This window comes from Lissotriton helveticus, chromosome 11, assembly GCF_964261635.1.
Source record: "Lissotriton helveticus chromosome 11, aLisHel1.1, whole genome shotgun sequence".
NCBI classification, from domain to species: Eukaryota; Metazoa; Chordata; class Amphibia; order Caudata; family Salamandridae; genus Lissotriton; species Lissotriton helveticus.
The window spans coordinates 1,055,067,685-1,055,092,317 of NC_136072.1; the positions used below are offsets into that span (position 1 = coordinate 1,055,067,685).

General features: G+C 48.9%; 1 protein-coding gene across 10 annotated transcripts in view; it reads right to left on the bottom strand.

Moving 5' to 3' along the window:
- The window catches only part of CLIP1 (CAP-Gly domain containing linker protein 1), a 771,076-nt gene that overhangs the window by 314,386 nt on the left and 432,057 nt on the right, over positions 1-24,633 (bottom strand). The gene's annotated exons all lie outside the window — the stretch shown is intronic.

Below are 24,633 nucleotides of genomic sequence, written 5' to 3' on the forward strand. Positions count from 1 at the left end.
GGCCAACACAACTACAAAGGAAGAAAAGGTGCACAATCCAAGGAGGGAGTAAACACTTCTGCTTTTACATTTTTCTTTGTGACTGCTAGAAAAACTGAGATATAAACAGAAGAGTGGCGATAATGGGCTTCAAGCCTCATTATGAGGCCCCTCAGCAGGAAATGTTTACTAAACAAAACCTACTTTCCATCAACAATTTCCACTGTGAAATACACCCCATAACCTGGACAAGGCAAAATATGTGCAGCTTTCTACTCTTTCAATCCTTAGTGTGTGAGTTACCTCATTTATGAAAATATTTGTCATAGTGCATAATTTCAGTGTGTCAATTTATACAAGGAACATACTGCATAAAATTGAAGCTAAATATTAAGCATAAGTCAAAGGCATAAGAATCTTCAGCAGGCAACATAAAAGTAAGAAACTAAGTTATTTTAAGTAGATGGGAAATATGTTCTTATCAAGCAAAACTCATTTCCAATAGAACAGCAGGAAGAGCTAATGTTCCTGTCTTTTTTGTAGGTCAGTATTGCTGAATACACTTTATTACCATGAAAGAATGATTCATTTGATTTTAAAAGTTTTATAGAGCGCCAACATAACCCCTGGGGGTATCAGAGCGCTTTAAAATTTAGCGATCATGAAAAGTACAGGAAGTAGTAACAATTAGCCAACAAATCAAAATACAATCATAACAGTCAAATAGTAAACAAGGGTGAGGAGAGCGTGTCCTAGAATGCTTGGGAAGCAGGGGTTACATGGCAGAAATTTGTTTATAAGTAGCACTTTACTTCCTTTTGAAAGATGCTATTGAGGGATTCAGTCTGATGCCACGGGGCAGGGAATATCAAATTCTTGTGGCGATACCCGAGAAAGCTCGATTGTAAGTTTTCTTTTCATGGAATTTCTGTGGCTTCATCAGTAAGGTACTGGCACATCTAGAGGATCTACAGCCACCAGAGAGCTCAAGTTTTTGTACATGGTATATTGGGGTGTTGAAGTGTAAGGCTTTATGGGTCATGCAGGCAACTGTTTGCTGTATCCTTGCTTCATATGGGGGTCAGTTTAGGAATTTCAGCTCAGGTGTGATATGGGTATTTCTTTTAGAACCTATGATGAGCCTTGCACGAGAGTTAAGAGAAGCCTTAGTGGAGCTATGTTAGATCTAGGAAGGCCACAGACGGTTGCACTACACACCAGTTGTAGATTTGAAAGGATAATATCCTGCCTAAGTATACAACTGACCCATATGCGTGTGTAACAGAACCTCAAAAGAAAACATCTTCATTACATTTTTTGCATTTAGTTTGGATACAAATAGAAACATCACATATGACACTTTGCCTTTGGAGAAAGAGTACGCTTTCCATATGTTCTACAATGCAAAATCTATTTTCATGCCACCAATTTTCACGATCCTGTGATTTAATCTTTTGTCTGCGGATATCAATAAAACAATTTATAGAGAAGCTATATTTTGACAAACCCTCAAGCCTTCATTGAAGCCTTCAGGCATTGCTAGCCCCAATGTGTATTTTTACTTCAAAACATTTTCACCCAGAAAATTCTGTTAGTGCATCAAAACACTAACCATTGACTGCATTCCCTCCCTCGTGTGGATCCAGAAAGACCAAAGTGGGTCATCTTCATTACTATGCCTCATATAAAAGTTACAACACTGATTAGCACTCGACCCACAAATGACTACTTTAGAAGTTGTACCACGGATCATTTTAGCATCAAAATATACAATTTGCAATGAAATTTGCACTGGTTAATATTAAGGCACTTCAGAAAAAAATGTTATTCGTCTCTTTCTGGCTTAACATTTTCAATTGTCAAATTAAGAGACAAATTGTCTGTATTAGATATGTTGTATGACTTGAACATCAAGAAATACTAACTAAACGTGCATAATAAAATAAACAGATGAAACAAGAGCCTACAAGTAGCTGGTGCATCTTTCCTAATGTAAATGTTACTTACCTTTGGTAACAAATCTTTCTGGTGGATAAATCATCTAGCTGTAGATTCCTCACCTTTTGAACCTTCTCCAGGCTTTAGACTGGATCTGAAAAGTTGAAACAGCCTTCCTGCACCACTATGCGACACCTTATCTTTGGGAACCACCCCGATATGATATCATAAAGCCATTCATGGCACCATCCAGGCGCACCAATAAGTAACTTTTTCTTCTGAGGGGTATTTTTACCTGCAAATTCCTCATCCCTTGAATAAATACCCAAACAGCACCATCCAGGCGATGGATATGAGAAGATGGTCAAACCAAGAACTCCTGCAACACTGATATGGCAAAATGGCCTTCTCTGCAGAATTTGGAGTCCAGCCAGTAACGCCTGTAGAAAGCTAGGAACCAGCCTTAAGCTGAAGCATGGCAAATGTCCAACATTTGAAAGCATCGAGACAGCACTGGAGAGGTAGCCTTGGTGTTGGAACAGACCATGATGATTTAGAATGCTTCTTTTGGGCAATGGCATAAAAGATCTTGCTGCACAGGATAATCCAGTGGGAAATGTTCCACGATATAAAAACTGAAAGCCTATGAGAATCCAGACAGTGTCACCTTTCCTCCTTCTTTGTGGGATGCGGACGTAGGTAGAAGATGGGCAGGGTGATCAACTGACATTCAGGAAGAAGAAAGCCTTCAATGGCAGAAATAGGTAATGAAAGAATTAAGTGAAGAGACCATCGGTAGACAATGCGTGAAACTCACAGACACACCAAGTCTAGGCAATGGTGATCAGAAAGACAGTTTTGATAGTGAGCAAACTCAAAAGGCAACTATGCATGGGTCAGAAGGGTGAATATATATTGTGAGTAAGCACCACATTAAGTTCTCACTGTGGTATCAAGAAACAAATAGACCAATCATATCAGAAATCTTCTAATAGGAGACTTAAAAGCAAAAGGTGATCGGGCAGCCAAAGAAAGGCAGAAATAGTTGACAAATATTCTTTAAAAAAAAAAAAAAAGCTCAGATTGCCCTAATCAACCTCAGACATGAGCGGAGGCGCTGGAGGTTTGGATGTAGCATGTGCGCCTGCCACTATAAGAGGAATGGAATAGAAGAGCACAGAGACAAGCAGAGCAGATCTGAGGAACACAACCATTATGACCAGTTTGGCGCAGCCAAGATCATCTGTGTATAATCCTGACGTAGCTTCTTTAAATGGTTAGGTGTAAATGCATAGTGGAGATGGAAGTACCAGCTAAGACAGAATGCATCTCCTAGAGCTCCCTGCAGTGGGAACTGTAGCACACAGTACTGTGAGAAGAGTTTTCTTGAGAGTGGCACACAGATCCACCAGAGAACTGCACCAAAGAGTGAAGATGGACTGAACTAGCTCTGTGTGGAGACACCACTTTTGGTTGCCGACTGAAATTATTGGAGCACCACATTCAGGGAGCCCACCAAAAGGTTGATGTTCTGCTAGGCATTGTGAGCTTTGGCCTAAAGCCACAGCTTCAGGGCCTCAATGCATGGTGGTGTGAGCAAATGCCACACTGCTTTTTGGCATCCACATTGTGGTTGTGTTGTCGTTAAGACCTGAACAGACCAACTGCTGATGGAGGGCAGGAAAACCTTGAGGGCCAGGCAGCTCACACAAAACTTAGTATGTTTGTATAAGACTTTGGCTCCGGGAGGACAACCAATGGAAGAGGCACCAGTACCAAGGCAGTGAAGGGCAGAAGGGGTTCTGCATACAAGATGTTCTATCACCATCCTTCACAGCTAGTCTGGAGCTGCTTTTGGAGAAATCCGGATGTTGTACAAGAGGATGCCCCAGTGCTAGCCTCAAAACGCGGCTAAATAATGTCCACCTTTAATGAAGACAGTTCATTCACAATGTGTTTTTGTCAAAATGAAATCAAAAGTAAATCATTGTTAAAATTACAGAATCATTTTGAATGCCAAGCTCTAGGTCAATTTGGACAACAGTTTAAGAATAACATACAGAATTTAAGGGCAACCTTTCCCTCTTCAAAACAGATATGGATGGAAAGAACAATGACACATGCACCCAAAACAATTCACAGCCTTCCAGTCAAGTAACTTTCAGGACAAGAAAACAGTTTTTTAAAGTTACTCATACCAAAAGTAACATTTACTGAATCCCTTTCAAATTTTTAGACCCTCAAATACTTATATATTTGTGAATAATTTGGGGATACTCAGTTTAAGTTATGCTATTCGATTTGTTAAATGCTCACTACCTACTTAATTCAAGAAAAACACTTCCAGCTGGTGCCTTTGGTGTGGAATACAGACAATTAAATGGATCATCTTTATCTCTGTCCAAAGTAGGTTAAAGTGCCTTTGAATCTAAGCACCATCAATGCTCTTGTGGCTTCAGATCTTCCACATAAACAGACATATATCACACACTGCTAATGTAAAAATGGTGCATGCTCCCATACTGAGGTCAGTTGTCCGTATGATAAAGTCAAGTATGGCCATAGAAAAAATAATTAAATCAGTTTTGTGCAAAGCACAAGTGTTTTAGGACAAAGAATGAACCCTCTATTCGCAAAGTATTCTTGTTTTATTAAATGACCTATGTCCATAACAGAATGATACAATAAGTGTAAGCATAGTGGAACTCTGCATCACCTTGTTACAGTCCTCCTCTATGAGCTGATCTGATCAGTCTCACTGGGCCCAACATAATAATCTCAGGTCCCAGGCTTTGCCAAGTAGCTGGTCACTCTTGGTGTGACTTCTATATTTTGGTCCCCCAAGAGCAAACACATGGTTTGTTGGCCTCTTAAGTCAGAGTGTTTCTGACTGGCACATACTGCTTGCACATTAGCCTAAAGTTGGTAAATGTCTCAGCTTAAAACCCATAGACACAATTGTTTTGCTCATATATGATGTGGGTCTTTTAAATGTTCTTGACTGCAAAAAGGAGACTCCTTTCTTCAAAAGATATTAAGTCTACGAGGTAAAGTTTCATATGGCCATCATAGCTAAAAATGTGCTTTCTAGAAAAGATTTCACTTCCTTCAGCATAGTTGCCATACTATCTTGTTTCAGTACACTCTGCTTATGTTTCACATTTGTCCTAAAATCATCTCTATAGGGGGTCAGATAGTCAGGAGGTGGCCACATTTAATCTACCACTACGCCTGTTGCCAACTTCTGAAGCAATTTACTCAGCTTAAGGACAGACTCAATGCTTTTCAACGCTTGAGCATTCCGACACCTAATAAAATTTAAGAGGGGCTTAAGCACGCTTTTAGTACCTGAAATATATTTACCTCACAGGTGCTTTCAGTGTGACATCTGAGTGTCCTTGGTGCTGTATAGTAATTCTTACAAAGTGTTTTTTCAAACTACGAATCTGTTCTGCAGCTTCCCCTAACTGCCAAATCTCAGCACTATAGGACTACATCATAGACATTTTTCAATCACTGACTTGTTTTAAAATGTTGGAATGTTCCTGCTTCTTTAGAATTTTCTGAAGCATGAACAGTTCCAGGTTGATTTCCCAAAAGCGAATGACGCTTAGCACTCTACATAAATATAAATATAAATATGCCTTTGCAGTCTCGAAACATCAACATCACCCTTTGATTTGAAATGGGCCTCCTATGGTGACGTTCAATGAGTATTATTACTGTTGTCTTGTTCTCAAATATTTCAAGGCTGATGGTAAACTTCCAATCAAAACAATCATCACGATATAATGAGCTTGGACCTTTCTGCCATCTGCTATAAGGACATCATCAGTCCTGAGCTTAAAGTGGACTAAATACATTAGTATAGACTTTTAAGGAAGCCCAGGCAAGCAAACAACTTTGCTTCATCCCTCCACTGATATGCATTTCCTAACTGCTTAGGCCTTCAAATCAAACTTGGACGGTGGAGTTTTTAAGGCTACTGATAACAGTTTCTTTACGCAGATAGCTCATAATGTATTTTTCCACCCAGTCCCATAATCGGTGCATTCCATCATATCTTATGTCTTGATGTGGGCTATGTAGCTCAGCTAGAGCACTATTTGTTTCTGAAGTATCACGTTCCATACAATCTTGCATGGCATTTGGAAATAAATCTTCAGCTATAGGTCTAGCAACCTGATGGCATGGGACGAGGCAATTCCTACCTCCTTTTTGCATATATGAACTAGCATGCTATTTGAACAAGAAGCCGTAATGGTGCGCAGTGTGAGGAAGGTCCTAAATGGTCCTTTGAGCACTATCATACACCACCTTTAGATCGTACTCATTTAAGTTTGATTCAACAAACAGAGAAAATTCAATTTTCCCCTGCACTGACTCACATACAGGAAGACGCTGATATTCAAATGGAGCCTATACCAATTTATTTTTCTGACCTAACACCTTGCAAAATTACAGTCACATGACCAATGTTTTCAAGAAGAGCTCAAGAAACAAAGCTTCTATCATCCCCAGTTGATGGCAAAGGAGAAGAAAATGTGCATTCCAAAGCAAATCTTAACATGCCTTGCCATGCAAAGTAGAGGAAATATCGTTCTTCAAACTGGTAAGCTTCTGAATACTGTAGCTAAGAGGTAAACACAGTAGGAAACTCACCCATGAAATGGAAGGCGCTGAAGGCATAACAAACAAGTTACTTACCTTCGGTAACGATATATCTGTAAGAAACAGTAGTTAGTATTAGATTCCTTACCTTAGAATATTCCCAGGCGTCAGACTGGATCCGGAAATTTTTGCGTAGCAGTACCCTTGCGCGTCGGTAGGCGTCGTCTGCGGCTCCGCGTCCGTCGTCGGCGTCGTGGGCGCCGTGATGACGTCGTCGGAGTACTTAGACGCCGCCTCCGCGTGCGGACGTTAGTTCTTAGACACAGCTTTTCCGCGCCAGAAACGCAGAGCCATGTTAAAAACCAACACTGGTGCCATTGAAACTAGGGCCCTGAAAGGGGAAGACCTTAACCCTAGATATAGGTTCGCAGAATGGGGCGTTAAGGAATCTAATACTAACTACTGTTTCTTACAGATATATCGTTACCGAAGGTAAGTAACTTGTTCATCTGAAAGAAACATGTTAGTATTAGATTCCTTACCTTAGAATAGATACCCCAGCAATACCGACACCGGTGGTGGGTCTGCGAACCAATAATCACACCAGAAAGTCCTGGAGGACAGAACGCCAAAGAAGCCATCCCTCCGGACTTGGCTGTCCAGGCAGTAGTGTCTTGCAAACGTGTGCAGGGATGCCCACGTAGCTGCCTGACAGATGTCCTGCAAGGGGACTCCCCGGCCCAGGGCAGTGCTAGCCGCCGTGACCCGAGTGGAATGGGCTCTCAGCCCAACAGGAGGCTCCTTCTTTGCCAAGGAGTAACATGCCTTGATACACAAGACGACCCACCGAGAGATGATCCTCTTGTGCACCGCCCGTCCCTTCTTAGCGCCCACGTAACCAACAAAGAGTTGGTCATCCACCCGGAACTGGCGTGTGCGATCCAAATAGAACGAAATCGCACGTTTTGGGTCCAGACGGTGGAGCCGCTCTTCCTCTTTAGAGGGATGCGGTGGCGGAAAGAAGGTGGGCAAGGTGATAGACTGCCCGATATGGAAGGCCGTGACAACCTTGGGCAGGAAAGATGGCCTAGTCCGCAACACAACCTTGTCCGGATGGACAGAAAGGAAAGGGGGTTTGGGGTGAAAGAGCCTGGAGCTCACTCAATCTCCTGGCAGAGGTGATGGCAACCAGGAAAGCAGTCTTCAGAGTAAGAAGGCGGAGAGGACAGTTGTGAAGTGGCTCAAAGGGAGTGCACATCAGAAAAGTAAGAACAAGGTTCAAGTCCCACTGAGGCATCACAAACGGAACAGGAGGGAACATGTGTGTGATGCCCTTCAGAAAACGAGTTACAATAGGGGACTTCAACAAAGAAGGTTGATCAGGCAGCCTTAGAAAGGCTGAAAGGGCAGAAAGGTAGCCCATGATAGTGCCCAGAGCAGAGCCCTGCTGGGCAAGAGAAAGAAGGAAGAGAAGAACCTCAGAAAGAGGGGCAGAAAGTAGAAAGAGGGGCAGAAAGTGGATCAACAGCCTTTGCTGTGCACCATGCCACAAATGTATTCCACCTGCATGCGTATACCGATTTCGTGGAGGGACGCCTGGCTGCCAGAATGACATTACAGACTTCAGGAGGCAAGTCAAATGGCCTCAACTGTCGCCGCTCAATCTCCAAGCATGGAGGTGGAGACTGGACAGGTTCAGGTGAAGGACCGTCCCCTGCTGCTGCGACAGAAGGTCCTCCTGAAGAAGCAGACGAACCGGGGGATCGACTGACATACTGAGTAGCTCTGGATACCAGTACCTTCGTGCCCAGTCCGGAGCCACAAGGATGACTTGGGCCCGGTCGCGTTTGATCTTCTTCAGCACTCTGGGTAGAAGTGGTATAGGCGGAAAGGCGTACAACAGACCGCAACTCCACTCGCGACGAAAAGCATCTTCGAGCGAGTGCCGCCTTGGAAATTCCAACGCGCAGAACTGATGACACTGCGCGTTCTCTTCGGTGGCGAATAGATCTAACCACGGCTCTCCCCACTGCTGAAAGAGGCCGTGCGCCATGTCAGAGTGCAGACGCCATTCGTGATCCATCATGCATCGACGGCTGAGCTCGTCCGCCCTGGCGTTCAGAGAACCTGCCAGGTGTTGAACCACCAGGGTCGAGCCCTGATGGTCCAGAGCCTCCTGGCTAAGGGTCCACGACCCCACCCCGCCCTGTTTGTTGCAGTGCCACATGGCGGTGGTGTTGTCTGTGAACACCTGCACTACACTCCCCCGGACAGAGGGGAGGAATGCCTTCAGGGCTAGACGAATCGCCCGCAGCTCCAAAAGGTTGATATGGAGGCCTCTGATCTCCGCCTCTCCCATGTGGCCTCCCCAGCCCTGGAGGGACGCGTCCGTCACAACTACGTGCTCCGGTTGGGGAAGAGAGAGGGATCTGCCGCTGACCCAATCGCGGTCCGTGAGCCACCACTGCAGCTGTCTCGCAGTGCCCTCCGAGATCAGGACATGGTCAGATAGGTTGCCCTGATGCTGGGCCCACTGAAACTTCAGAGCCCGCATCCGCCACCGGGCATGATGCACCAGAAGGATGCAGGAGGCCATCAGCCCCAGAAGCAGCAGAGTCAACCTGACCGAGCCCCGGGATAAAGGCAGAAAGAGTGGAATCAGAGCCTGAATATCCCGAACTCGCTGTTCAGGAGGATAAACCCGAAACTGCGCCGAGTCGAGAACCGCTCCGATGAAGAGGAGCTTCTGAGAGGGGCGCAGGTGTGACTTTGGCACATTGATGGAGAACCCCAGCTGATGAAGGAGGTCTGCCATCGTCTGGAGGTGGCTGACGATTGTCTGGGGCGAGCCCGCCTTCAACATCCAGTCGTCGAGGTAGGGGAAGACTGAAACCCTTAATCTGCGCAAATGAGCTGCGACCACCGCCATCACCTTTGTGAACACCCGTTGGGCGCTGGTAAGGCCGAAGGGGAGCACGGTAAACTGAAAGTGCTCGTGGCCAACCGTGAACCGCAGGTAGCGCCGGTGGGCCGGCAGGACTGGGATGTGGAAATAAGCGTCCTGCAAGTCCAACGCTACCATCCAGTCTCCTGGGTCCAGGGCAGCCAAGACCTTAGCCAGTGTCAGCATTTTAAACTTCTCCTTCCGGAGGAAGCCGTTGACGTTCCGTAGATCCAAGATAGGGCGTAGGTCCCCTTTGCCCTTCTTGGGTACCAGAAAGTAGTGGGAGTAGTAACCACACCCTACTTCTGGCCCAGGAACGTGCTCGATGGCCCCCTTGGCCAAGAGGGCCGTAACTTCCTCCTGCAGAAGTCGCAAAGGATCCCCCGATACACGGTGGTTTTGCGGTGGCATGGCTGGAGGGGTCGCCTCGAAGGGGAGGGAGTAGCCCCTTCGGACGATTTGCAGCACCCACCTGTCCGATGTGACAGTGCGCCAGTGGAGGAGGTGATGGTGAACCCTGCCCCCTACTGGCGTCACATGGGCCTGAAAGCACGGACTAGGAGGGTTTTGAGGCGGATGCTGCAGGGGAAGGTGTGGACTGTCCTCGCCGTTGTCCCCGACCGCCGCCACGGCAGTTTCCACGGCCGCCACCGCGTTGGGTATTACTCTGCGGTGACAGGCAGCACGTGTAGGGGCGCCCCTTCCTTGGCCACGAAAGGAGCCAAAGGCACCCATTTGCTGGCGCGGGGCCGAGAGGCCCAAGGACCTGGCCGTAGCCCTGGAGTCCTTAAAGCACTCAAGCGCATGGTCTGCCTTGTCGCCAAAAAGGCGACGGCCATCAAACGGCATGTCCATGAGTGTATTCTGTACATCAGCCGAGAAGTTGGCGGACCTCAACCAGGCGTGGCGACGAATCGCCACAGTCGTTGCCATCGCTCTGCCCAGTGAGTCGGTGGTATCCAGCCCACACCGGATAGAGTACCGTGCCGCATCTCGGCCTTCCACAAGGGCCTGGCCGAGTTTAGCCCGTACCTCCAATGGGCATTCTGGCAGCACGTCCGCGACCGTATCCCACAGAGAGTGGGTGTAGCGGCCCAAGAGGCATGCGGTGTTGGAAGACCGCAGTCCCAGACTCAGGGAGGAGAATACCTTTTTGCCGTATTGCTCATACCTCTTGGATTCCCTGTCAGGCGGAGCCGACGGGAATGCGGTCTGGGAATTGAAAGCCTGGATAACCAGGCTCTCAGGGGTGGGGTGGGTGGACAGGAAACAAGGGTCACCCGGGGCCGGGCGGTGGCGTCTGGCCACGTTCCTATCTACAGGCGAACCTGTAGCGGGGCCGGACGCGACGCCCGCGACTCCGACGGAGCCGCGTGGGCAGTGTCACCCGTAACCCCAGCCGCGTTGCGCGAGCGTCGGGGGGGGGGGGGGGGGGGGGGGGAGTCGGAAGAGCGATGACGTCTTTCGACTTCTTGTGCTTACCTGACGACTTCGACCCTGAGGAGTAATGTCGACTCCCAGAGCTATGATGGCTCCTACCCCGCGACCGGTCCCTTGACCTCTGTCCGGACCGGGACCTTTCGCGGCGCGGGGCCGACTGCCGGAGTTCGAGTCGCTTGCAGGACCGCTCCCGCCTAGCTTTCGAAGTCAGGGCCCGGCAGTCAGGGCAGGTCTTGTCGTCATGGTCGACGCCGAGACAGTGAAGGCACCGGCGGTGGGGGTCGGTGACAGACATCAGTCGGTCGCAGTCCTCACAAGGCTTAAAACCTGGCATCCCTACCGGCACCGTTCGGAGTCGAAGACTCGAAAAATGATCAAAAGGGATCGTAAAAAGTTTAGTCAAAAAATGACTAAGGTACCACTTTTTCCGGATCTGCGCTGCTGGCGTGGAAAAAAAAATAACTGACGTCAGCACGCGGAGGCGGCGTCTAAGTACTCCAACGACGTCATCACGGCGCCAATGACGCCGACGACGGACGCGGAGCCGCAGACGACGCCTACCGACGCGTAAGGGTACTGCTACGCAAAAATTTCCGGATCCAGTCTGACGCCTGGGGATATTCTAAGGTAAGGAATCTAATACTAACCTGTTTCTTTCAGATACAACTGTATTCTTGAAAAGTAAGCAGACAGGGAACACCCCAAGACATATCAAATGTTATGTCTTGCAATCTCAATTGCACAATGAATGCCCTCATTCTCTGAAGATGAGCAACATGAGAAGTACAAGAGGAGAATTCCCAAAAATTCACTATGAAGTGTCCAAATATATGACATCTGGATAAAAGAGTTAACTGCTAATGTATCAGCACAACTGTAGCCAATTTATATATTTGCAATCAAGAGAAACATATTGCCTTGCCTCCCTTTATGGAATGAGTCTTGGACGAGATGAATCTGACACATTTTAGTGACTCAAGCACTTTATGAACTCTACTAAGGACATGAGTCGTAAATCTTCTCTTTCACGTAGCATATTCGAAAGAATAAGAATTGACGATCACTACCTTGGAAACTCAAATGGGTAAAAAATAAATACAGCAGGTGTCTTCCAATCGAGGGCACATGGAGGATTGATATTCCATTAAGTGGATGACCATCATTTCAGAGAAGAAAAAGATGTTTCTACTCAGACAACAAAATGCCTGAATTTAGGAGCTCATGGACAAAAGTAATGCCCAATAGTTTGATGCGGCATAAATTGAACTAGTGTGATTGTCACAATATGTAGAAGTGATGGCTGTGGCAGAGTACTGAATTGGCCTGATCGAGTGTCTCAGACCGGGGTAGTCTAGCGATGTGAGAGGAAGAGAGCGCCTGGAAGCAGAGCCAACTGCGAAGAGGCGTGTGTGCTTGCTGCGCGAGTGGACACTACGAGAATCAGCTGTGAGGAAGGCGGCAGTGCGGTGATCGCTTGGGTATCCTTCAGCTCTGGGGGATTGCTACGACCCGACCGGAGTCTCTAAACAGTGGAGCCTATGGAAATAGCAGAGGCCAGCAGGACCTGTACAGCGTGTGTGGAGCTTGAGGAAACGGCCCAAAGGAATAAGGGGTGCTTTGTTCCCTATAGCAGACTTCCGCCCCATGGCAGTATATAGGAGGGCATACAGTGGTCCAGTGCAGATGCCTTAACGCGGTGATTGAATTTGGCACTGGACTTAGTGACTATATGACCCCACCTGAGTTATGGGCCCGCTTAGTCTAACCTTTTGGGCCCTCACAAGGTACTTTTCTCCCACTGCCGGTCTGCCAGAATCTGACCTGCTTCCCAGCCCTCTGTTTCCACTCCCCTCCCCAATTCCCTCTATTCCTATTTTGGGGGCTTGTTCTTCTGTGTTTGACTATGCAACTGTAACTAATGTAACCATGAAAAATCTGTTATTCTTGTTATTCCGGACTGCTGAGACCTGAGCAACATGACTGATTCCCGGTGGAGCAGCTAGACAGCTATAGAGGAGATCGGCACTGGTTCACCCCCTCGGCCGTCACCTACCCAACTGGACATTGGGCACAGTTCTCCCCCTTTCCCCGCTGTGTCTCCTTCCTCCCCCTCCCTACGACAAATTCCGTAACACCGTTTTTTTTTACCTGTGTTTTACTATGCTCTGGTAACAAACGTAATTTGTAACTTGTAACTCAACGATCTTCATGTAAAGCGCTCTGATACCTATGGGTCTAGCCAGCGCTATCTAAAACTCTTCAAATATATTTTTTAAAAACGTAGCCTGATTGTATGCCAGCACTAGGAAGCAGGAGGATGGTGTCATATCTCTACATGGAAGTGCTAAGCGCTGCCTTGAGTTAACATTTTTCTGCAAATTTTGATTTGCGTGGCTTTGTAAATCAACAAATGGATTTTGCATTAGGGCTGCTCTAAATAAGTGATGCAACTCCGATTCAAAATCTTAGTAAATCTCTGTGCACCTCATCATGATATGGCCCCTGAAATCAGTGATGTAGCAAGGGTGAAGTGATGTAGCAAGGGTGAAGCGGCCTGCAATGCAAACATAGACAATTGGCAGCCATCCCTGGGTTCAGCAGCAAATTTCTTTATAATTGCAGTACAATAGCACCTCTAAATCCATAGGCCTTGGTACCACTGCACCTGTTGCACCATTTATAGCTATACCCCTGTTAAGGGTGCGGACAAGCTTAGTGGCCTCCCATCCCACCTTGCCAAGGGTACCTCAGGAGTTGCTGCTTGCTCCTGCCATCAGTGCTCATCCCACCGGCAGAATAATTTTTGTGTGAAGAGGTTACAGGCCGGTGGTGTTCACCTCGGGTTCCTACTTGATAATCACTTAAGCAGCACTATGTGATAAAGGATCATCGAAGCATGCCACTAGAAACTTGCAAATGCAGTTTCCCAAGATTGGGTAATTTCATCATCCAAGTGAAAAGCTAGCAAGCTGATCTCCCAAAGGAAATGAGGATTTCCTCTGACAAGGAACGAAGTATTATCGCATCTTTTCTACACTCTGCTCTATTACTACTATAAGTGAGAAGATGAACCCTAAGAAAGACTTGGGGGGGCAAGCCGATAATTCACTTACTTAAAGAAAGAAGGATGGGTGACGTTGGCAGACTAACCGTTGAAAAGAGAGAATGAATAGGTGGCTGATGGTCAAAGACAGAGAGGATGCACGGATGCTAACATTTCACCCTCTATCAGCAAATATCCCACGTAATCCAAACCGGAGGAAGAACCATTATTAGAAGAATGTTACTACTGATGTCTACAGAGGGAGAGGTTGACCAGCCCTCAATGCAGATACAATTTATCAATTTTTCCGTTTCCCTCAAGCTATTAAAGATATCAGGGAGCTGAGCTGTTAAGGCTCTTACTTACTGTACGACACATGGAAATACACTACAATACACTGGAATTGTTCTGTGGCATGTTACAGTAGCTCTTATAATACAATCAACACCCTGCAGGTCTGTGATTTTTTTAAGGGAGCTTCTGCCTTTGCTTTTGGCACCACAAAAATAAACACGTCAAGATCAATGCTTTTGTAGGCTGGACACATTCTGTGTCAAAAGAAGCTTTTCCTTTCCATGTAACAACCAAACAAGGATGAAAATGAGCTTCCAAGAAATACTGAGGTGTAAGTGAGAGGATACATGTACTCTTGGAGAACTGTAGCCCTTATAAACCTTAGAAAATTACTCAAGTGAAATGTCCGGATGTAAGGATCTGCAGGTAAATGAAAACACTGACGGATTGCTAGTTTTTTTTAAAAACCCTCCCTGTCGTTGTCCCACTACTTCTGGGGGAGCTTCATTCCACCCATGCTGTACTTGTTATACTCTGTCCTGGGATGCTGTGCCCCATCTCACACTTCAGGTCCCGTGCCCGAGCAAGAAGTGGTGTCAGTGACCTGGCTATGGAGCTCTGGGGGACTCTACCTTCAGGGCCCTAATGTCCCCAGGGCACCAAGGTCATTTGCTGTAAGGTTGCAGCTTAAAAGGTCCATCCAGTCAATGAAGATACGATAGATATCAAACACTCTAGAATTTTCATCTATTCTTGCTGACTGTTAGTGATACAGGCAGGGGTGACTGATGTCAAAGGCGTGAGGGCCTTTGCCCTTTCATCGTGGGTGCGGGGGAAAATAACCAATGAGCAGCTCTACTCAAAGAGCTTATAGGTGCTCTGAGGAAGGGTTTTTGGGTTGGTTGAAGAAAGGGGGTGTAAGTGTGTATAAGCCGGACAAGGGTGAATATCACCCTGAAGGCACAAGCCAGGGAAGTGGCATCTCTGTGTAGGCAAGGCCGGTTTTATTGGTGATGCACATGTTTTGATCTTGGGCGCTTAATACTCTGGCCAAGGGTGGGAGTCAGCAAACCTCCATTCATGTACTGAGACAGGGCAAGAGTAAAGCAGGAGTAGGTGTCTACCACAGGAATTCAGGTTCCTTCTCTACCACTGCTTGTGTGTCTTTCATTTAATGCCGCGCCCTGAGTGGTGGAGTCTGGCAGATTATACTTTTGACTGTCACAAAAACTTTCTCGAAGACAAGGAGACATTCAGTGCACGGGTTCTGTTGATGAGGTCTTGGAGAAAGCTTCTTTTGGTAATCCATAAGCTGAGCGGACTCACTTGTGTGTGCTCTTGTAACCTGAGTTAACTTTTTAAAGAAAACTGTGCCTCAGGTAAATTCACACAAGCCTTCACTTCAATCTGCACTGTTTATTTAATGAAAGTAATTGTAGGAAGTTAACTGCTTTTTAAATGCTGTTGCCGAAATGCAGTTCAAATGAACAAGTGCCAGTCTCCTATTTTTCTTTTTATTAGTGCGAAATGTGGTGAATACATGTAAAACCAAAAGGGTAGTGAAGCACTGATTTTCAGTCATAAATGGGAGCTCTCAGCACACACAGCTTGAATTAAAACACGCCAACAGGGTTTTCATTTAAAGCAGGGCCTAGCTCCAGCCTCAAGTCTGAGGCCTGGCCAGCCCAAAGCCAGGCCTTGGTGCTAGTGATGTACCAGCTCCCTGATCCTTGGTAGCTGATCTTGCTGCCCCCTGAGCTCAGAGGGCAATGGTGACACTGCATCGTGCAGCTGCTTGCAGCTTAATTACTCCACACACGGAGCTTGGTGTTACACATCTTTATTTCTCAGAGTGCAGCCATTAACTGAAAAGTACAGCATCATGAATTTTACTAACCACACTCAATCGCTTACGTCATTGTTGCAAGGTGGATGTATTATATGATAGGGCTGGCCGGCCTTATGTAATACTAACACAATACACAAAGTTGGACCTCGGATTCGCCCTTAGCAGCCTTAACCCGGTCCTGGTAGTGTAACACAGAGCAGTCAGGCGTGCTTAGAGGAACATGCGCTAAGCGCTTTACAGTACCAACACTGACAATAAGTAAGTGACTCAACTTGAAAGAAACCTGGTTGTAATTCTTGTCACAGAGCACGTCGATTTTCCTGCAGCTTGCAGGGGACTGGTCCCACCAATCCAAGGGAGTCTGCTTCGGTTTCTGGCATCCACTGGAGTCCTCCTTGCTATGAGCCACAAGCTTTAGCCACAGTCACACGTCAAACACACAGTTAGAGTATATGGTCTCTTCTTTGCACGGTGGCAGAGTCCTGTTGTTGGTGACATCATCTTCTTTTTTTTTTTGAAAGACCTTTATTGCACATTACACATATACACAGCGGTGTGCCTACAACCCACTGGTAGGGCCGGCCGCAATCAGTGTACCATTCAAAATAGACGAGCTGGAAAAAACATACTTCATTGACGCAAATGCATAATTTGGAAAGGCACAGCTCATGAAGGCACGACAGATGATCTGAATGTAATAGTGACAGTACACCGGAGGACTGCGGCCGTATCACCTTTATGTGATCTCGGTCTCATTTTCAAGGTTTTTGCAGAAACAAAGTCAAGCAACAACAAATCCCAACTACCCCCCAACCCCCCTTAGTCCTGGTCCTTGTGAGCAGTCCGAGTTCGTTAGGCACAGTGTTCAAGAGGCACTCAATCCCAAAAGCGGCAATAAGGTCATCTACAGGGAGGCATTGTGTAATTGGTCTGTCCAACCGGGCACAGACAATAGCGGGGACTTGCAAGGCAGTTAGGCCACGCCAACCTTTCCTAGCGCATAGGGGACATCCAATTAGTTCCATAGCTCATTCCTACTACACAGGACGATCGCCCCTCCCTTACTTAGGTACCACTCATTCAGATTCACCGCCTCCCTCTGACAGGTCGGCACTCACACTCCTCTCGCTATCAGTGTCAGCTAGGGACAGCATATAAAGTGTAAACGGAGCCTATACATCCCGTGGTCGCGACTTCGCTGGCAGTCCCTCATAGTAAGTGTTCAGTTGGTCCCTGCAGTAAGCCATGTCAGTCAGCCACTGCTGCACATCAGGCGCTCTCCTCCCTCCCCATCCCATAGCAACTCTCCTCTTAGCCAACTGGAGCGCCAAAACCACAAACCGCCTTGCCGTCGCTGGTACACCAGAAGCTATCCCCAAAAGACAGAGGCGCACATCCAGCGCAACTGCAGTCGACGTCATGACAGAGAGCTTCTCAGTCACCTCCTTCCAGAAGCCATACACCCGCGAGCATCCCCAGGCCAGGTGCACAAAATCAGCATTCTCAGCACCGCAACGGACACACTGAGCAGCAGCCCGAAGGCCAAATCGAAGCAGCTGTACCGGCGTGTAGTACCACTGATGCAGAAATGTATAATGCAGAAGGCGGAAATTGCCATTAATCACATATCCCCCAGTCATAGTACAACATTCGGTCCATTCGTCATCACTCAGCGGTTCTGGGAGGCTCCTATCCCATCTGGCCCTAGCCAGGACTGCGCCCCCTCCCTCATCTTCCTGCGCAGCCCTATATAGCTTAGACAGCAATTTAGTCCTGTCCTTAGCGGTGTAAAGCAGTTGTAAGGCCCCAAGCGTTAACGGCTCCCCCGGGTATGTCGGAAACAGATCACGTACAGCAACCCGAAGCCTAACGTAGACAAAGGTAGCCATACCAACACTAGTTGAGCGGGCTGTCATAGCCTGTAAGGATATAAACGATGCCCCGGGGAAGAGGTCCCCCATTGTTTGTAGTCCAGCTTCCCTTAGAACCTGTAATCCGCCAATCTCACCCGATACTGAAATATCAGAGTGATAAAGCAGCGGCATAGCCGGCGCATATAACGGCAACCTGTCAGCCCGTCTACCCAGGTCCTCCCAGGCGGTCGCCGTGATTCGCACCGTGTCAATCTCCCCCTTCTCAAACACCGAATGGTCGTTAACGATCATGGCCCTCAGGGGACGTGGCAGAACAACACTGGCCTCAAGCGCAACATGCGGGGTGTACGGTGGAGCGTTCATCCAGTAGATCGCAAAATGCGCTTGCGCGCAGAGATAATATAGCTTTATGTCTGGTATGGCGAACCCCCCCAGTTCATATGGTTTGGTCAATACCTCCCACGTTACCCGCGGCTTCTTACCAGCCCAGGTGAGAGATATCAAAAGGGACCGCATCCTGGCAAAGAAATGCGACTTCAGCGGGACAGGAATGTTGACAAAAAGATAAAGAAATTTCGGCAGCACTACCATTTTAATCAGGGACACTCGATCCGCCAGGGTCAGTGGAAGACGAGTCCATCGCGCCACCTGATCCTCCAACTTAGAGATAGCAACACCATAATTAGCCCTTATAACTTCTTGACAGTCCCTATGCACCCAGATGCCTAGATATCGAACCGATTCTGTTGCCCATTCTAGCGGGAATTCCAAGGGGATTTGGTGAGTTGCGTCCGTGAGAGGCAACACCACAGATTTGTCCCAGTTGATGGTCAGTCCGGAGTGGCGACCAAACTTAATGAATTCTCGGAGTATGCTTTCCAGATGGAGCGCCGGGTCCCTGATGTAGAGGACCATGTCGTCAGCATACATTGACACGGCCAAAGACCTAAGTGGGAACTTTAGCGCCGCCTCCGCATACCTCTGCCGTAAGATACAGGCCAGAGGTTCCATCATGATAGCAAAAAGCAAGGGTGAGAGAGGGCAACCCTGCCTCGTCCCCCTCTGAATCGGAAATGGGGAGGAAACATGACCGTTGACCCTAACTCTCGCTGTGGGCGCAGTATATAAAAGGGCAATCAGCGATATAAAAAAGAAAGGCACCCCCATCCGGCGCAGGATAGCCAGCATGTACTTCCATGCCACCGAATCGAAAGCCTTGGCGGCGTCAAGCATGACTGCCACCGCGGCCAGCTCCGGTTTAAGCAGGTGTAGCACAGCAAACAGAGCTCTCAGATTGTGAGTAGTTGACCTGAGGGGAACAAATCCCGACTGATCCGGCAGCACCATGACTGGCAGAAGTAAACGCAATCTTGTGGCTAAAACTTTGGCAATTATCTTAACATCGGTGTTCATGAGCGAAAGGGGCCGATACGAATCACACTTGTTCGGGGGCTTCCCTGGTTTAGGCAATGCTACCAACAACGCCTCTCTCATTGTCGCCGGGAGCCGGCCGCATTCAAACGCCTCCTCCAAGACCGACGCCAATTGCGGGATCAGCAAATCTGCATATGCCTTATAGAATTCGGAGGGAAGGCCATCCGTGCCAGCCGCCTTCCCATTCGGGAGAGCAGCAATTGCGTCCCGAAATTCGGCCGCAGTGACAGGATGCATAAGGAATTCCCGCTGGCCCCCGGACAACCATACCAAGGCGATGTCCTCTAAGTACCGATCCACGTCCTCCTCATCCGCCGTGTCCCTGTGCTCATAGAGCTGCGCATAATGTTTCGCAAAGCAGGCGAGAATACCGTCCGTGCTAGTCACAACGTCCCCCTGATCTTCAATCTCCCGCACTGTGCAGTGGCGTGCCCAGGGGTCCCTGACCCGATCCGCTAGCCCCTTTCCCGGCCTACCCCCTTCACCGTAATACCTAGCTGTAGCATGTTTGGACAGGAATTTCACCTCTTGCTCCGCCAAGTCGTTATATTCAGTGACTTTGGATCTAATGTCAGCCAGCAATGTGACCTCTGCACACACCTCCAGTCGCCTCTCCAAAACCAGCAACTCTCTCTCCAGCCTGGCCATGGAATCCCGGATAGACGTGAGCACCCCTGATCTTAGACCAATACACGCCCCCCTCACCGTCACCTTAAAGGCCTCCCACACTGTACTCATCGTGTCAACAGACCCCACATTGTGCACGAAAAACTCCTCGATTATCTGCCTCAGCCGCTCACTCAACACCTGATCAGTCAACACGCCAGGGGAAAGACGCCAAGTGAAAGGAGCAGGAGCATGCGATGGTAGCTGCAGCACCAGTTTAACAGGCGCATGGTCAGAGATAGTACGAGGCAAATGTTCAACACCCATCACCCAACCGCTCACATCACGAGTCACTAGCCAGTAATCCAATCGCGACCACGTATCATGCGCCGACGTGTAACATGTTCCCTCCCGCTTGCTCGGATACTTCAATCTCCAGATATCCAACAGTTGCAGCCCACTCATACCCTCACATACCGCGTCCACCGCTTTCTTGCGCACATAGGGCCTGTCCTGTTTCTTGTCCAATTCGGCATCTAGCGTGACATTCCAATCCCCTCCACACAGGATAGCCGATGGAGGAAGCATATAAAGTTTGTTCCAGAGTGTAACAAAGAAATCAGGATCATCGACATTCGGTCCATACACATTAATGAGAGTGATCAGCGTACCACATAATTTACCCTGTACAATGACATATCTACCATCTTGGTCAATCTCCTCATGAAGTACTTCAAATGGGACATTTCTCTTTATTAGAATCATCACCCCACGGGCATAGGAGGAGTATGCCGTAGCCAGTCGTACCCCCGCCCACTGCTTGCCCACCATTTCAGCCGCCTTACCCCGAAGGTGTGTTTCCTGAAGAAAAACCACCTGAGCACCATGTCTATTCAAAAAAGCAAGCATTTGTCGTGTCTTTTGCGGCCTATTGAGTCCCCTCACATTCCAAGTTACACACGTGAGTTTACCCCCCCTATCCATATCGCCAAACCTTCAAGCAACCCATCAGCCAACAGACCCCCGCCAACTCCCACCCGATGACCCAACACTCTATGTCCAGCGTCCTAGTAAGGACATGAGCTCCCCTACTACGAACACCGCACCCACACCGAAAGCTCTGAACACATCCCAAAGGTATCTCAGATCCCCCATCTTTGACCAGGAAAAATAACGACCCCCCTGTAAACATCAAAAACCCGTCCCCCATCCCTCCACCCACTTCAGCATACCCAATTCGCCAAAGCCATCCCATACCCCCCCCCCCCCTTGCAACCCCCAACAATGCAAACAACTGTGCGTGGGGATCTCCCATATCTGGGGGCGTAGCGGCACTCCACCCCCGCCAGGAAGCTGACGAGAGTGTAGACCATTCTCAATAACAAAATCCTCAATCCCTCGATCCCATCCTCGTGGCCAAAGGAATAAACAATCAGCAATCAAAAATTCAAAATTCAGCACATTGCTATAGGCCGCCCAAGGTTGTGTACAAGGCCAATAGGAGCATTAACTGCAGCGGAAAGCACTATTAGTGATCAGCGCAGCAGGCGCACATGCCCCCCCTGGGCACCATACATCGAGTCCGGCCTCCCTCAGAGCCTACAGGTGGCACGGCCCAGACAATAGCAAACACATCATCATCAGTAGAGCCATAACAGGTCTGAGCGTCCATCCCACTATAACAGCCGTGGCGGCAGAGTAAGTCAGTCCAGGCATTGGGGCACCGTGAGAGGCGGCATCAGCCACCAACTGCCAAGCTGTGCATGTGTCTCAGTGCAGTACTGCTCAGTCATGCCCCTCCCTTAACAATTGCATGCAACAGGTTAGGCAACTTCATCCTGCCGCTCATCCTCGCCATCGCGACGTTCATTCGGCTCTCTATTACGTTTTTTGAGTTTTTTGGCGTAATTCATGGCCGCCTTAGGGGAGGAAAAAATCTTATTATTCGCAGGGGGACCGATCCGAAGGCGGGCGGGATACAGCATGGCATATGTAATGTCCTCAGTACGCAGTAATTGTTTTACCGCGGCAAATTCTTTGCGGGCAGTTTGCACCGCCATGGTGAAGTCAGGATAGAACTCAAGTTTGTTACCCTGGTATTCTATGGAGCACTTTTCCCTCGCAAGGCGTAGGATAGTATCCCGGTCCCTATAGTTCAGGACCCTGGCCACGATAGGTCGCGGCGTCGCCCCGGGCGGAGGACGCTTAGCCAGGGAGCGATGGGCTCGTTCCACTATGAAGACACGAGACAGCTGGTCAGCCCCAAATATGTCAATGAGCATACGTTCCATGTAGTCCTCCATTCGTCCAACATTCGTTGATTCTGGCAGGCCCGTGACGCGAATATTGTTCCTTCTGGACCTCCCTTCCAATTCCTCGTTTTTTGCCTGTATGACCGCCAACACTCTCTCCATGCTGAAAACTTTAGACGAGACCGTGGCCAGGCCATCTTCGGTGGCAGATACTCTTTGTTCCACTTCCCCCATCCGCTCGTTTTGGCGGTCAAATTGCGTTGCCATTTGGTCTAGGCGGTGATTAACTGACTCCATGGTGCCTTCAATGGATTGGAGTGTCTTTTGCATAGCCACCAGCGTAGACTCCAAATTCGGGGTGCCCCCAACTGCCCCCCCCTGCTCAGAGTCAGTTGGCGCCTGGGTAGCCATAAGCACCGTTTTTTTCGCCTCAAAAGTGATTTTCGGTTGATTCCTCTCCGTCCTGCCCATGGTGGCAAGCAACGCAGCCCAGACGTAGGTGCAGAAATGCTAGGCAGTTATATCATGCAAGACGCCCTTATCAATCACAGAGCATATACTAGCTGTCCCACAACAAGGCGCTGGCCTAGGCCTCCGCAGCAAAACCCAGCTCAGGACAGTTAGGCTCACCGCACCCGGTGGTGAAAGCGCGCCAAATCGACCCTGCAGCAGCTTCACAGCTCTCGCGTTGAATGGCAGACTAATAGTCCCCTAAGCGAGCAAGTGGCTATATCGCTAGTGCCACAGACCGGGTACACTCTTCCTGACAGCCCCTGCGCTTGAAATTGGGATCACCAGGCAGTTTCCACCTTCCAGAGGCAGTCCTCTAAATGGGATGGGGGTCCGGAGCCACAAAATGGCGGATGCGCTGCAGGCTCACAGTTATCCAGCACAGCAGCACCCCTCGCCCAGCTTCAGCAGAACGTCCGCTCCAGTGAATCTGCCCCCAGAAAGCGCCGCCTGTCCAGCCGCTCTACCCAGAGCCACAGCGCCGCCACTCCACCTCACTGCGGGCCCCCTCCCCGTGCCCCCGCCAGCCTCAGCTTGCGCGGCGCGGTCTAGCGCCGCCTCCGCAGCCCCGGGCTTGCGTAGCACCCCGCCCCACTCACCGCTGCCAGCAGGGCCGGGTCCAGGCCGGTCGTTGTCCAGGCGCCTCTTCAGATATAGGTCACCGGTTCCGCCACCTCAGGAACCGGGCGCCGCGTTGTCCAGGCGATAGCAGGGTCACCAGCACAGGCAGCAGCGGGACGGCTTCTCCACAGGGGCCGAAGACTCCGCAAGCGGGATCCCGGCGTTGGGCAACTCGGCCCCGGGTACGCTCCACACAGCCGCCGAACTTGAGGAAAGCGCCTCAGCGAACCCCCAGTGTGAGCGGGGGTCCGACAGCTTAGTTACAGGGCTCAGGAGTCGGATTGTGCAGGATAAATGAACGAATGTTAGATGGTCTTGGCAGAGCCTCACTCACGTGCGGCCATCTTGCCCGGCGCCCTCTAGCGCCCCCCCGACATCATCTTCTTTGTGCCTTTTCTTGGATTCAAAGTCAGAACTGAGGTTCTGGTGCAAGGGGAGCACCTTTAAATCCTAGTTTAGGGGGCGTTAAGTGCATGAGGGCCAGTGTCCAATGGGCTACTGGTCCCTGTTGCTAACCCACCCCTGAGGTGAAAACATCCAGTGAGTATACATCGCCTTTCTACCCAGATTCCAACATGGCAGAATCCTTTCTTGGATGTACAGACCTCCCAACTCACTCTAAAAGTGTGGCTAGTCTTTTTGAGGTGTACGTCTCCTGCAAAACTAATTTTCCCGCCTGTCAGGCTGGACAGGCCGGAAGGGCTTTGTCCTGGAGTGGGGGGCAAGAAATTACATATCAAGGGTGGTGAAAGCCTTTGAGGCTCACCATCGTGATTACTGTAAACACTAGCCATGCTGGGAGGGTGGAGGTGTTACCTCCTTCCTGACGAGACATTTGTTTCTGCCGTGGCGAAGTGATAGCTCATCCCACCAGGAGGACAGACTCCTGTATTGGAGGCGAGGCTCGGGAGAGTCTGTCAAAGCACTGGGTCACTGCATCTTAGGAAGGGAACTAACTCAGGGTGGCGCCCCCGTATATGCCAGCTTACCCCCTACACGAGAATCATGTTGGGGGTGAAAAATCAAGGTGTCTGACACCAAACCCAGCACAATTCGGTTGTTCCCAGAGGAGGATTCTCCATTAGGGCCCTGAGGCTGTGCCGCCCTGAAATTCCTTTACATTCCTATCCAAATATTAAATAGATCGTATCTTCAAACAAATCAAGGTATTTAGGTCTGGGCTGTCTGTCCTAGGCTGCTTGCCAGCCGCGCTCTGAAGTAGAATACCGAAGCCAGGC